Genomic DNA, 14,075 nt, shown 5'->3' with positions numbered 1-14,075 from the left:
CCATTTCTTGTATTACTGGTAGAAAAGATTTACATTATTATTAGTGAATATAATAAAGAAAGCGTAAATAGTCACCTTCAACAAATGTTACCTCAGTGCGTGGCGATGCAGTCAAGAATGGGCCAGGGATCCATGAATTGTAGGCTGAATTATGGAATATACTAAACCCCTCCTCGTGGACAATTCGTTGATTTAACCACAAGCCACAATAAGTTATTGGCTTAGGGTCCCTAATATATGTTATCTGAACTACTCTGACTCGAGATAAAACTCACCTCTCAGTTGTATAATATCTGTAACTACTACGTTCAGAATGATGAAATGGGAATCACAGCACCAACTATGCTGCACAGCTGATCTACATGTATCACCAACACACTGCATGAGCCCATCCTTGCATGCTAAGCCAGCAGTATATATGACGAGTCATGTAGGCCCACAAGTGATTCGTCATCTTCCATGCAGTTATCTAATAGTTTAATACCTATAGCAAATGTTGGTTCCTGAGTACACCAATCTTACTTCCTCCTTCACAGGAATTTGACCATAATTGATATTTGAACCCTTCTTAAATGGGTTTTGCACCAAATGGGGTCACTTAAGAACTACTGATCCTGAATGAGGAAGGTCAAAGGAATATTTTCACAAAGTTCCATTGATGTACTTGAGATGTGTTTTAAATGTGCTAAAAATAGCGCCCTCTTAAATGGGTTTTGCACAAAAATCGTCACTTAAGAATTACTGATCCTTCATGAGAATGATCTAAAGATTATTTCTACAGTTTCAATAATGTACTCAAAATGTGATTTAAACGTGACAGTGGCGCCCCCTTTAGGCCGTTCTTAAATGTGTTTTGCACCAAATCCGTCACTTAAGAATTACATATCAGTACCACAGTGCGAAAATTAAACTCTTGGCACCAGTTTGATTCATGTACTCAAAATGTAATTTAAACGGATTTTGGCGGCTACTTTAAGCAGCGTCCCCTACATAATGCACCAATTGGAAAACTTAAGAATGCCCATTCGGAGGTCCCCAATCCCACCATCTAATGACTTTAGCTCTCAAACCTTTTGTACTCGAGATGTAGTAAAAATCTCTGTTAGCTCCTGCATTATTGTGTGTGGTCTATGAAAGGCTCAAATCAAAAGAAACCCAGCTGTGACAATCAGTTGCTCTTCTTATCAACTCAACATGCCTGGAATATGTTCAAGTCACATGCTTTTTATCTTGAAGATCATACCATGAGACAAAAGCTGTGCATGTTAATTGATAATACCCCTACCAAAGAAAAACCCTTGAGAATTGAGATTTGTTGTCATCGTGGGTGCTGGTGCAAGTATGTCAGTGATTATCAACCTCTTATAGATGAAACCACACAACATTTTCAGCGAGTGAACTTCCGAGAGGCACAGACTCTTTTCTTCAATAATGTACATAGTCATCTTCAAAGACCATGAATTACACACACTGCAAGGTCTCTTGACTGATTACAAATGCATTATTTCCAATTTTGGACATGGCTCAGTTGTCAAGACAAGCTATTTGAAGGAGCTTCTCATCTAAGAATTTGGCGAAGGCATCGGATGCCACAAACAACCAGAAGAATATTAGTGAGGTGGTCTATGATACTGCTGCAGGAGGCACATACATCGAGGCTGCAATATCCTCCTTGGGGGTCAGCGATGAGCAACTGATGACGAATGTTGCAGCACGACTTCAACAGCAAGTCCTCGGCACAAAAACTGTCCCCTGGCTCCCTCCCATTCATCCACGAGTTGGAGAAGGAAGACCTGAATGAGCTCCTATTTAAGCTGATCACCTGGATAAAGCATCCAAATAAAGCCTCCATCGATGACAGCCCAATCGTACGTTCAGTTGTATCTATGCTTACAAGCTACATCACTGGAAATCGCACTGAATTTCAGACAAATATCGCTGTGATGCTGCATGGATTGACCAAGTGTCGGGAGATAGTCGTCGTGATACATAGAGATGGACTGGGAATTAGTTACAATGATGTCCTGATGCTTCACAACTTCTGGGTTGTAAATGACCGAAAGCGGTCACGAAACTGCCCTTTTGAGATTGCTGAGGGTAAGCCAGGGGTCATCTTAGCTGACAATGAGGACTTCAAGAGTCACACACTGACTGGAGCCAACCCAAACACAAATCGTACGAATATCTTATGTACAGCCAGAATCCTGGGATGTAGAATATTCTGAAAATGTTGGAGATCGCTCAGTTCCCAACACTATGCATAAACTAACCACATCTCTTTCTGCTTCTCTCAAAGAACTTGGAAGTGACATGCAGAATATTGACCCAAACTAAACAATGAAGCAAGGAGAGCCACCCATCAGACAACAGTCAGAAGACGATAGCATTCCAGACACATCAGTAGAGAGGACTCATGCTGTCATTCATTCCTTGGCCAGAGCCCAAGACAATATAGATCCAGACCAAAGCCAGAAAAAGAAACTGTACCTGCTTTTTTTCTGGTTTTCAAGCCAATATGTCAGAACCAGTTGAGAAGAGCTGAGCAACATATCACATGAATTATCCTGACCTGCCCAGTAAGACGATTCTCTGATGTTGTGTGCAAAGTGGCAAAATTGATCGATGAAAAAAAGATACCCTTTGCAGTCATTGGTGGTGATCAGCCTGTATATATGTTGCTGCTCGAGTTGAAAAGCAAAAACCCAAACTTGTTTGACAAAATCTTTCCGTTCTGGGGATCCTTCTGCATCCAAATGTTTTTCTTGAATGCCATTTGTAAGCGATTCAAGAGTTTGGAGATATCAGACATCATGGTAGCAGCTGGTGTGATCGCCAAGGGTTCAGTCGACCAGGTACTACGTGGGAAGCATTTCAAGCGTGGTGTGCGGTGATTGCGACTTTCCCTGAGACATTGATTCATCACGATCTGGACAAGCGCTTGGATGGCTCTCCTATGTCCGACGAATGTCGAAGAGAGTGGGTCCCTCGATCTTGAAGAGTGGTTCTCCTATATCGAAGAGAGTGGCTTTCCTATGTCGAAGAGAGTGCTTCCCTTGAACTTCAACATGTGTTGCAGCACTGTGTGACAGAGGGGAGTCTGTCGATCTTCAACGCCAATGGTACGATGTGGAAGGTGAAGAAAAGCAAGTTGCAAGAGAAACTTACGATGATGCCAACACAATAACCCGATACATACATATATGATGATTATTGACATGGGCCTAATCTGGTGCCTGGCTACCCCAATCACTGAAGATCGGGAGAAGGGCGATGATACCAAGCACATCTGGGGAGATTATAGCGAGAAGGTGGTGCACACAGTTCTGACAAGGCACAAATATGCAGAATGGATAATGTGCGTAAATGACCCATACGATCATAAACACACAATCAAAGACAGTGAGCACATGCTGCATCAGAAAGGGTGCACCGGTGCACCAATCAGTAATGTTTACATGAAGTCAGAAGACAAGTTTCCTGCAATCAAAGACTTCCATCTTCTCTTGAGTAAAGCAGACAATAAGATTTGCTTGCAGGCATTTCTGCAGGGTGGATTCCAGAGCAGTGCAGACACATCTGTTGTCAAAATCATCTATTGTGTCGGCATCAGTGTGAAGAATCTCAGTATAGGCCAGCCTTCACCACAGTTTGCCTGTTCCTATGCAGATCAGGTCAGGTCAGGTATGGGAGCATGTGCCAGAACAGCACGTCGCTGCGTCCACTTTCCGCCGGTACTCCAGGGGCCTCCGTCTGGCCATCCTCCAGGCAGATGCCAGGCCCATCCCCATCTCCTTGAGATGATGGTCAACCTGTTGCAACCATGAGGCACGTGGTCGACCCACTGGCCTCCTCCACTCATGAGACTCCCTCGCTGAGAGAATCTGGTGAGCAGGATCAGAGTCAGGAAAACGAGCCACATGTCCATACAGCCGCAACTGACGCTCACGGACTATGCAGGTAACAAATCTCATCCGAGTCTCTCTCAGCAACCGCTCGTTGGACATAAAATCCGACCAGCGATAGCCAAGGATTCTCCGAAGAGACCTGGTACCAAAGGAATTAAGTCTCCGTCTCAGATCCTTGGTCGGAGTCCAAGTCTCGCACCCATAGAGCAAGACTGGAAGTACCAAGGACCTGAAGACTCGGACTTTCGTCCTCCCGCACAGGTACCGGCAGCGCCACACCCCATGATCCAGTGAATCCATGACTCCCCAGGCCCGACCCAGACGTCTATTGACCTCTGACTCGCAGCCAGCAGAGACATGAATATCACTGCCAAGGTAAGTGAATCTCTCCACGACCTCAACATCCTCACCACAAACAGACACAGACAGGACAGCAGCATCCAAGATGCCTGGATCTTAGTTTTGACCCAAGAAACCCGTAATCCCAACGGCTCCGACTCCTCATTCAGCACCTCGAGGGCCCCCAAGAGGATGTCTAAAGTCTCCGCAAAGATGACTGCATCATCTGCAAAGTCAAGGTCCGAGATCTTGACATTCCCAAATGACGCACCGCAACCTGATCTCTCCGACATCCTCCCTAGAATCCAGTCCATACAAGTGCTGAAAAGTGTGGGGGCAAGTACACATCCCTGACGAACTCCAGTAACAACTGGAAATAGGTCAGAGATGGTACCACCACACTTCACAGCACTCTCAGTACCAGAGTAGAGTTCAGACATCAGATCGATCAGTTTTGGTGGCACCCCACGAAGACCAAGAATCCTCCAGAGGACATCCCGATTCACTGAATCGAACGCTTTACGGAGATCAACATAGGCTGCAAGCAGCCCCTGCCGAAACTCTCGTCTGCGTTCGGTGAGGACACGAAGTGCAAGGATACGGTCAATCGTTGACCTCTTTGGTGTAAAGCCTGACTGCTCTGGACGCTGGTGCTCAAGCAGATGGTGGCGAACCCTATCGAGAATTATCCGAGCAAAGACCTTGCCCGGCACTGAGAGCAGCGTCACCCCTCGGTAGTTGTTGCAGTCTTGGCGATCACCCTTCCCTTTCCAGAGAGGGACAACAAGGCCCCTCTTCCAGTCAGTTGGGATGATGCCTGTGTTCCAGGCAGAGCACAAAACTGCATGCAACCACACGAGTGCAGCATTTCCACCAGCCTTGAGAAGTTCGGCATGGATGCCACAAATCCCTGGAGCTTTGCCCCGTTTCAACTGGTTCACCGCAGCCCGTGTTTCCATAAGCGTAGGTGGACCACAGTTGATTCGAGGGTCAGCAACAGGGATTGTAACACCCTTGACGTCCAACTCGACAGTTGGGGGATCAGCCTGGTACAACCGCCCAAAGTAACTGGCCCAGCGGGCCTTCACTTCAGACTCCTCTGTCAAGAGCCTACCACTCTCTGCTCGAACTGTAGTGCTCCGAGGGATGGGCTTGGATGAACGTAATGCGCGAATTCCCCTGTAAGCGGGACGAGAATCACCTGTCCACAGGTGATGCTCTACCCCCTCACAGATTCCTCGCACATAGGCCTCCTTGTCCACCCTCAGTGCACGTACAGTTTTACGCCTCAGCTCCCTGAACAGCTCAGCTCTGCCATTCAGCCTGGCCCTGCGACTCTGGTCAATGGTATCCAGTGTCCCTTGAGAGACAAAATTCTTCTTTGCCCTGCGGTGAGCTCCAAGGCATCCACTGGCAACATCAAGGACAGTGGTCTTGAAGGCGCTCCACAACTCTTCAGGACCCCCCAAAGCACCCAGACCCCCAAGTGTCCACTCAGCCTGTTCGCAAACTCCTCAGCTACTCTCTCATCCCTGAGCTTGGCAACATCCAGCCTCGGCTGGGATGGTACCATTCTCCAGGATTTAAGGTGCAGCTTTAGAGTTGCTACAACAAGCCTGTGGTCAGTATTGAGGAACTGAGCACTCCGGTAGACCCTGCAGTTCTGGATCATCCTCCAACGACCGTCAATGAGGACATGGTCAATCTCCTTTGCCACACCGCCAGCGTTGGAATACCAAGTCCAGCGATGAGCTTGTGGGCGCTGAAACCATGAACCAGCCACCCTAAGTCCATGACTTCTTGCAAAGTCAAGGAACTTAGTGCTATTCTGGTTCATAGTTCCTGACCCATGGGGACCAACACACACATCATAACCGTCCCTATTAGTTCCAGTCGATGCATTGAAATCACCCAAGACTAGAAGTGTATCTCGTCTGGGGCACTGATCAACCACAGACTCGAGTGTGGCGTAGAATGCATCCTTCACGGTGAGATCACTCGCCTCAGTCGGAGCATAAACAGAGACCATGGAAATGACACCTAAGGAGTGACGAATCCTTAATCTCATAATACGCTCGTTGACCGGTGTTACCTCAATTATCCCTGGGTTTGTCCCTATCAATTATCCCTATCAAAAAAGACCTGACTGCAATGTTTTTCATCTACAGTGTCCTCCGGTCAGAGGGGTATGCAGAAGCTGTCATTCTTGATACAGAGGACACAGATAATTACGTACAGGCAGCTAACGTTTCCCAACAGATATAGTGAGTGCTATGTCTGAAAAGGAAAATGCAGCTCATCACCGCTCGATGTCTATGCAAGAAGAAATTGTGGCCTGCATCATTCCACGTCATGTCCTCACCGGCTGCAATCGTAATTCTGGCTTCTACAGCATAAGCAACAAGGTGGTGGCAGATCGCATCTGAAGTTGTAAAGAGGCACGTGACCTTTTAGCATTGTGTGGCACAGAGCTCCCAGCCCCAAACGAGGTCAGCAATGACTTGGCAAAGTTTGTGATCTGATATTGATATATATATATATATATATATATATATATATATATATATATATATATATATATATATATATATATATATATTGACACCAATAACACAACTCTGGGAGAAGTGAGGGAGAAGAAGAAGGAAAAGGAGAAGAAGAAGAAGAAGAAGAAGAAGAAGAAGAAGAAGAAGAAGAAGAAGAAGAAGAAGAAGAAGAAGAAGAGGAAGTAGAAGAAGAAGAGCACCATCTGACTCTCACCTGATTCAGACAGCCTTCATCTCCACTTAAAACGAACAAACTATCTCGGTTTTCTGCTAAAGCACCCCAATCGCCAATTCCACCCCTTGCCCATCGGGCATGGATGGCATTTGTTAGTTGGCCTGGGCCTGCCTGTCCACGACACCCAGCCCCCACTTCCCTTATCAATACCCCTATCTCTGAACCCGAATGATGATGAGGACATGAACATGGACAGCGAAAATGACAATGGAGATGCTGCTGGTTGCAAAAGTGATTCAAATGGCAGCAGTGGCTCAAGCAGTGACAGGGACGATGATGATGCTTGATATATGTAAGATTGTTGAAGTGAAGCAAGTGATATCCATAGCAATACGTTGGTTGATAGGTATGAATTTTGGTCATATATATATATATATATATATATATATATATATATATATATATATATATATATATATATATATATATATATATATATATATATATCAACCAACCAACCCATTATGTTCGGACCCTTTTGTATTGTGATTTTTGAAGATCTCGAAAGGTGACTATTTTGTATGAGGGGTCAAGCTGACCTCAAAAGTGAAAATAATTGCCCTATCCATTTCCTCATGCTGGAATTAATGGAAGAAGAAACCTCATTCATGCATATAGCTCGTTTGGTTCCTAAGTTATAGCATTTTCTGTTTTTCAACATGGCCAACAGTGGCCATCTTCGATTTAGAGGTCAAGATGACCCCCAAACCAAAAACTGAGCATCCCATCAGATTTTACACCGCAAATTAGAGGAAAATGACCCCTGATTCATGATTCTAGTGTATTTACAAAGCCGATAGAAAGTCGACACCCCCTTTCCAAATTTTCACCATTTTTCCCCTTATAGCATGGAAATACATTCTATTAATCCTTGAAGCACAGTCAAGACAATCATTAAGATTCATTAAGAAGGCATATGTTACCACCAATACCCTGCCTAGATCAGGCCATCCCTCCAAACTGGATGACCAAGCAAGGAGATTGATTGATCAGAGAGGCCACCAAGAGGCTAATGGCAACTTTGAAAGAGCTACAGGCCTTTATGGCAAAGACTGGTCACTGTGTGCATGTGACAACGACTCAAGCACTCCACAAGTTTGGCCTGTATAGTAGGGTGGCAAGAAGGAAGCCATTACTCAAAAAACCCCACCTTGAGTGCCATTTGAGGTCTGCAAAAAACACTCTGGAGTTCCTTAAGCCCCATGGCAAACAGTTTTGTGGTCTGACAAAACCAAGATGGAACTTTTTGGCTTAGATTCAAAATGTTATGTTGGGTGTGAACCCAACACAGCACATCATCAAAAGAACACCATCCCTACTGTGAAGCATGGTGTTGGTAGTGTCATGTTATGAGGATGTTTCTCATCAACAGGGACTGGGGCACTTGTCAGAATCGAAGGGAAAATGGATGGTGAAAAGCATGGAAAAATCCTAGAGGAAAACCAACTTCTCTGCAAGAAACCTGAAATTGGGACGGAAGTTCACCTTTCAGCATGACAACGACCTGAAGCACACAGCCACAGCTATACTGGAGTGGCTAAGAAACCAATAGTATAAATGTCCTTGAGTGACCCAGTCAGACCCCCAACCTTAATCCAATCAAAAATTTGTGGTATGATTTGAAGATTGCTGTCCATCAACACTCGCTATGCAACTTGACTGAGCTTGAACAGTTTTGCACAGAAGAATGAGCAAATATTGCCAAATTAAGGTGTGCAAAGTTAGTAGAGATCTATCCCAATAGACTCACAGCTGTAATTGCTGTCAAAGGTGCTTCCACCAAGTATTAACTTGGGGGGTGGGGGGGGGGGTGGATACTTATCCAACCAAAATATTCTAGTTTGTATTGATTAATTTTCTGAAATTTGTCGAATTTATTTTTCACTTGGAAGTTGTGGGTTATGATGTGTAAATAAAGGTGGAAAAAGTCTGATTTAATGCAATATAATTCCATGCTATAAGGCAACAAAAAGTTAATATTTTGAAAGGGGGTGTAGACTTTCTATAGATACTGCAGTTCAAAAGTTATCAACGGCCTCATGCCTGAAATGATCATCGGCGCCCATTTTTAATTCATGCTCTCGTGGGGTTAGCCCCCATATTTCAGAGGTACATTGGAGCTAAATCTTTTCTAAATAGTCCAAGGTATACAAAACAACAATAACAAAAAGGTAGGAACATAATGGTCCTGGATTCCATAAAAATGGCGACTAATTCGGATGTATTTTTTCTTTGTGTTTAGCAGAATGACAATGCATGCAGAGTGAACAGTGTACTGTAACACAGGGTCTGTCTCTGTCTCTGTCTCTGTCTCTGTCTCTGTCTCTGTCTCTGTCTCTGTCTCTGTCACACTCTCACACTCTCACACACACACACACACACACACACACACACACACACACACACACACACACACACACACACACACACACACACACACACACACACACACACACACACACACACACACACACACCTCCTATCGGGATGCAAAAAAAGTCATGTCAGAACAGTTGTACACACAAAGGCACAAAAAGATTTGCAGAGTAATCCACTGGCACATCTGCAAAAACTTCAATATCCCAGTCTCAGAACCAAAAACGACACTCCTGGAAACGTAAACCAAAAACGACAATTGAGAACAAGGAAGTAACTCACATGACCTGATGATCCCACCCTCTGCCGTACCATTGGTCATCCCTCAGACCGGCAAACAGCAGCTTCTTAGCTCACTGCAGATCTGGATAAAATCACAAACTGGTCCAACACGTGGAACATGTCTTTCAATCCGGACAAATCTCACACTCTCACTATGTCTCTCCAAAAGGACCATTTAGAACCCCCCCCACACCCCATCCACTTTCTTAACAATCCTCTGGAAGAAGTCCTTTCTATCAAGCTTCTGGGTCTCAATATCTGCTCTGACCTTTCCGGGGAAAGCCACATTTCAAACCTCGCCTCCAAAGCCAGTCGCCGACTGGGAATCCTCCGTCGTGCAAAGTCTTTCCTCGGCCCACCTGAGCTCCTGACCACTTACAAAGGTCGCCAACTGGGAATCCTCCGTCGTGCAAAGTCTTTCCTCGGCCCAACTGAGCTACTGACCACTTACAAAGCTTTTGTCCACAGCCTGATGGAGTACTGCTCTCCCCTATGGGCTGGTGCTCCTGCCTCCCACCTTTCTCAGCTTCACGCTGTGGAAACCAAGGCATTTTGGATCATTGGCATCTCCCGCAATGAGGCTGAGTCTTTGGGCCTCACCGCAGGCTGGTCGGTGGTCTTTCTGTCTTCTACCGTCTCCTCTCCAGCCTCGCCCCCCCCCGCTCTCTCCCACCACATTTGTCCCCACCACATTTCCGCAGGGCGCTCAAGGTCCGCCAACAACCCCCTTCTGGTAAAACTACTAAAATCACGAATCATTGCTCACCTTCACTCTTTCATTCCTCTTTTTTCCTGCCTTTGGAATAAACTCCCTCACTCTATTCAATCCCATTCTTCCCTCCCAGCCTTCAAAACAGCTGTTCACCACCACCTCTTATCATCCCCCATCCAAATCCTCGATTTTTTCTACCCCCGATAATCTACCTAAGCCCATCTCCTTCAAATTCCCTGCTTTCCTTCCTGAAAGTCCCTGTAATGTCCATCTTGCATTCCCCATGTTCCCCGCCCCATCACTCTCCCTTCCACAGATCTCCTAATGTCTCTGTTCCCCACTGTTTTGTCCTTCCCACTCCTGCCCCTCTTGTCTTATGCCCCCCTTGCTGTGCGTTGTATGTTAGCTCTCACATGAGCCTCAACAAGGTATACAAAAAAAAATTAATCCCATCGAGTGTGAAAATAGAAAATAAAGCATTGTGACCGGATATAGATAAGTCATTTTTCTTGTTCAAGAACAACATATAGTCCATGAGCCAGTAGGGTTGGTCGGTACCATCTGGGGGGAATAATTCTCATAGTGAGTTTTGGCAAGGCATACAACCCTAGAGTTAGAAAATATGTGATAGCATTGCATCGGTGGTAGCTTTTTGTGTGTTAGCACCCTGTTTATATGCCTACCTTTAAATAAGCTTTTGTGCAAAATGGCCAGTACAAGGTAAAACATCCTACTTCAACTTAACAACATTTCTTTTATCAGTCAAACATTAACATTGAATTTGTCTCACCTTTTGCTAGGATCATTTGCTTCTCAACAAAAAGTGCTAAACATACCAAGGTTGAAAGGTATGTCATTGGTGTCACTTATATGTCAGTGTCTATTTCCTGTGTGATAAATCATACCACCTTTAGAAAAGTATTTGTCTGTCATTTACTGTGGAAAGTAAATAAAAGTTCTGGAACAATATAATTACATGGGTGTTTAGCAAATTTATTTTAAAATCCAAAAATCTAAATTTCTTTTTTGTTGTTGTATTTTAAGATCAGTATCGCAGACAATGTTACCCCACCCACCCCCCGAATGAAAAAAATACCTAATTTGGACGGATTTATGTAGTTTGGTCAATGTCATGATATTTTCCCTGTTGTTATTGAAGGATACTTTCCAAGAGTCAAACAAAGGTAAATGATAGCATGTTCATGAACAAGATTAATGTTTTTTTTCCCTGTAATTTCTCAAAAAATACAGAATTTCAGGTATTTAGATACTCAATAATGCACACATGAAGGTATCAAATACCCATATTACACAATATAAACCAATAAGCCAGTAGCAAGATGGTTAATCATGTGCAATCTGATCAATGAGTCAAAGGTGAAAATGAAACACAATCTTCTGTTGTAGGGCATAAAATTACAGAATAGAAACACAAATGTGGTGTTCCACACTAACAAGGCCATTACCTCAGCCCAATATGTTGCTGATAAACATATTGTCTTCTGAACCAAAGACAGGTCCTTTATAGTTTCTAAGACATCTATGATCATATGCACTGATTGTAAGTGATATAAAATGTTCAAGATGAACTTAAAAATCATAATCATAATCCAGTTCTTCAATATCCTCATCTAAACTTTCCTCATCATCTGACTCAAAGATGGATGCCTGGTTCTCACAGTCTGGCAGTCTGCACATATCAGTGCATTTCAGTCCGTTTGACAAACACACATTTTGCTAGTGAACACTTTCTTTTACAATTGCAGGCCAATAAATCAAGGACCACCTCAAAATCAGATTAACATATCTGATAAAAACATCCCATACACAAAAATGATTATATTTATACATGATTTACACATTTATGTTGATGATTTATACATTATATTCATACATAAAATCATGAACCTTCAAATCATTGAAGATGTTTTTATCAATGTATTTGTAGCCTGGATGCAAGAAAAACTAAAAGTCACAAATTCCCCTTGATTTGCGGTATTTTTCGTTTTGGGGGGGGGGGGGGGGTGGGATAACAATAATAACAATAACATTTATAATGTACGTCTAACTTAAAATATATTTTGTTATTTTAGTTTATGATTAAATTTTCTTCAAATTCACGTATTTAAACATGGTATCCATTAATTAGGGTATGGGCAAAAAACTTCCATACCACTTTTTATGAAAACAAAATCATATGTTCTGCAATGTATCAGCACTGGACTATCAGTGCCTGTAATTGCAAACACTAAATGCTAGGCTAGCTTTAACAACTGTTTTGAAAAGCAATTAACATGAGCTAGGTACCTAACAATTTTCAAGAAGATATAGCCTATAATAATAGAGAACCATTCGTTTTAAATAGAATGTCTTCTTCTGCCTTACGCGGTTTCAGAAAAGTTTATTTTGGGATGGGGTTACAAAACGGCTAATAACGCATAAAAGGCTATCATTAATGCAATGCTATCACATACTTTCTGACTGTAGAGATGTATATCCTGCCAAAAATTACGATGAGCATTATTCCTCTCAAATGGTACCGGTGGCTAAAAATTACTGGGTCTGGCTCATAGCCCAATATCTACATTTTTGTCCACAGTTGGATCATAACGACAAATGGTTTCTCGATACACTTTAGGAAGCATAGTATGCATGATTGTGCTACAAATTGGGAGGTCATGTTTACAGCCCAAAACACTCTCAAAGTCTTTGAATCTGGAATATTCAACAACAGATACAGGCTGCATGTCTCCAACTATCATATCTGTCAGCATCTGGTTAATTATGTGATTTTGGTTTTGGGAATCACTCATTTCCTTGACAGTGATTGGGATTTGCATATGAAATCGAAGTTCCCCAATCCCCCCCCCCCCCCAAAGAAAACAAAAAAGTACTTGGAATTGTAATCAATTACATCGATTCCTCGAAAAAAAGTACTCGGAATCTAATCGATTCCAACATTCCCAGAATTGCCCATCATTATCAGCAGATCTGACACGCCAATCCCCACCTCTTTAAAACTTTGACATAAATGCAATCTGGGTCCGTCATGTGGAGGGAATTTTAAAAACAGATGGTTCAAAACCAAGCAGCTTGTGGAGCGCTCACGAAGTGGCTTAAGCACTCAACCAAGCACTCCAACGGAATAGTTGAAGCAAGCACTGCATCACCATGGGTTACAAACATCGGTTGGTAAGGAACGGTTGGCTTGGACAGTGATTAGCAATGCATTCAGCGATTTGTAGGAATGAAGATCAGCGATCAGCGATGTTTCCAGCGATTCATAGGTGTGAAGCTCGATCGTACAGAAACCGTTATGACCTGTTCCAAGGCAAGGCATTTGGACCGAAGTAGGCTGAATTAGTAAGCCAAATCAAAACTGAAGAAAGAACCTTGCGAAGTGAAGTTGGGCTGAACAAGGATAAACCTTTCATGAAGGTAAGCCCTTAATTATCTTCAAAAGGGGTGCTTAATTTTAGCCAAACACCCAATTTTCATTCATGCACTCCCTCTGTTGGGGGTTTGTGTAACACATCCCCTCCACTTGGGCCTTGCCCTGACCCACATGGTCAGGAGTTTTTAGTATGAACAGGTGCCCATTTGGCAAACTGAGAAAGTTATTCGTCTTTCGTTGTGCAGAGGCATAGGCCTTTTTCTCAGGTACTTTTCTTAGTATTTTT

This window comes from Eptatretus burgeri, chromosome 1 (assembly GCF_056783735.1).
Source record: "Eptatretus burgeri isolate ZD-2024b chromosome 1, Ebu_testis_v1, whole genome shotgun sequence".
Classification (NCBI taxonomy): domain Eukaryota; kingdom Metazoa; phylum Chordata; class Myxini; order Myxiniformes; family Myxinidae; genus Eptatretus; species Eptatretus burgeri.
This window is presented reverse-complemented; position numbering follows the sequence as displayed.